The sequence below is a fragment of the Pteropus vampyrus genome, unplaced genomic scaffold (genome assembly GCF_000151845.1).
Source record: "Pteropus vampyrus isolate Shadow unplaced genomic scaffold, Pvam_2.0 Scaffold79, whole genome shotgun sequence".
Taxonomy (NCBI): domain Eukaryota; kingdom Metazoa; phylum Chordata; class Mammalia; order Chiroptera; family Pteropodidae; genus Pteropus; species Pteropus vampyrus.
The window spans coordinates 6,942,097-6,944,190 of NW_011888860.1; the positions used below are offsets into that span (position 1 = coordinate 6,942,097).

General features: G+C 38.2%; 1 protein-coding gene across 1 annotated transcript in view; it reads right to left on the reverse strand.

Annotated features, from left to right (window-relative positions):
• CORIN (corin, serine peptidase) overlaps nt 1–2,094 on the reverse strand; it is a 220,577-nt gene that overhangs the window by 108,882 nt on the left and 109,601 nt on the right. The window lies entirely within an intron of this gene.

Below are 2,094 nucleotides of genomic sequence, written 5' to 3' on the forward strand. Positions count from 1 at the left end.
ATTCAAATCCTTCATTTGAGACAGGCCCAGATTCTGGGATGAACTAGAGGTCACACAGCTTCCTAATGGCAGAAGTGGAAAGAGAATCCAAATATTTCGACTTTCAGTCATGCTCTATCTACTCTCCCATATTGTCTAGTCTCATATAAAGGCCTAATAATTGGGCTTTAAATTCCTTGATCAACAAACACATTTATAATCTCCCACTCATACTTCTATGGATTACAGAAACATAATAGGATGTGCCATTCATTGAATTAAAGTAAAACTGATAGAGTCCTATAAAAGAATCTTGGGAGAAAGATCTTGTTATACATAAAAATATGGAAAGGGGTACTCAGCAATTACATTCAGGTACAAATGCTTTTGACTTTCCTCTCAGATACTGCCTTAAAACTAAATACCTTTTAGAGTCCTGATAGTCAAATAATTATCTACCTATATTAATATATAATTAAGTTTGTTAGTGAAGATGTGGAAGGAGAGTTTTGCATTTTAAAGATTAGGTTTAGCACATAAAACATGAAATGGTCAAAGCAAGTATCTCGATATAAAGAAGACATCTGCCTGCTGTTCAGGAAATATATTAGATATCTATAGGCTAAGAAAGTATTACTTAAATAATATTTTTAACTTATTCCAGATAATTTAGAGACTAATTTTTCAAATAAAACTTGATTATATGGTTGAGAAAGGTGTCAAACTTAGAATTCCTAATTCACACTTTGCTAAGCTCTGTTCTAAGTGCTCTACCCGCATTAACTCATTTATTTCTCACTACAGCCCTGAGTGATAGGTACTATTGCTATTTTCCCTAATACCCAAATTAGGAAACTAAAGCACAGGAAAAATAAGAGATTTGTCCAAGGTCGCTAAGATAGTGAGTGTCAGAGCCAGGATTAAAACCCAAGGACCCACTCTATTAACCACTCAATTACATGTCCGTGCTTACTTCAGGAACATCTGTTCCAAAAGCATAATTCAAGGTTAGCTCAAAATTTGATATGTGCTTTTTGAGTGGACCGACCATGCATACAGTGGTTGGTTTTCCCTTCATTCTACAAACTCCTAGGTAACTGCAAGGAATCGGTATTTGTCAAAAGGTTAAGAAACACAAGAGAAGGGTGAAGTCATTCCTCTTTTCTTTCCAGATGTGAGACAGTCTGCAGTAAAGCTGCTCAGAAAGCTAGCTCTGGCTTTGGCATTCTTCCTTTGCCTTCTAGTCCCTGACCTAGGTCCTAGTTTCTGATATCATCATGACCACCCCCACTCCAGCACCCCACCTAGACTGCCATTTCCATCGGAACATTATGTGCTCTTAAGCATTTTTTTCTTTGTCTACAATCAGAATTATATTCCCCAAGACAGCAGATCACAATCAGGCATTCAAAGAAGAAAAGAGATTAAAACAACACAGAGTAATTCATAATAACAGCTGGATGCTTAACCCTCACGAAGTTTTTTGCATCATTAGAAGATTTGCTGGAGCAAAGGATCTCTAATTGATGAAATGTCAGGTGCCATTTACAGGGAGTGGGGGGGTTGGAATTTCTTCAGAATTATGAGGTGGGGAGATCACTGCAAAGCTAATACTTGACGCCCAACTCTCCCTAGTGGTTGGTTCCTGGACTGTTCCTCACTTCTGAACCCACATGTTTTTGGATCACTCCACAGTTTCTCAGAATCATCTATAGTAAGAGAAATGAAGGTTTCTGCAGGGGCCCAGCAGATTGTTTACTTGTTCTATAGCTGAATCTTTAACTCAGAAGCTGACTTATTCCCATTGACTCTTACTACGGTCATTTGCTGCAGGAAAGGGTAAGCCCACCACCCTAAAACTTTCACATGGCCACTCCTCACTGTCTGATCTTGGGCCAAGGGGTCCACTTATACCAAGACTCAGTTTCCTCATTTGAAAAGTGAGGAATTTGGAAGGGCTAATTTTTCATGGTCCTTTTACCAGTAACATTCCGTAAATCAGATTTTCTCCTTTAACACAATGCTTCTCAGAGGAGCAGTGATAATCCCACCAGCTTTGCTAAATTTCAAAAGGTGATAGACATTTTTTTCTTGAGATTCGTTCTGGGAATATAT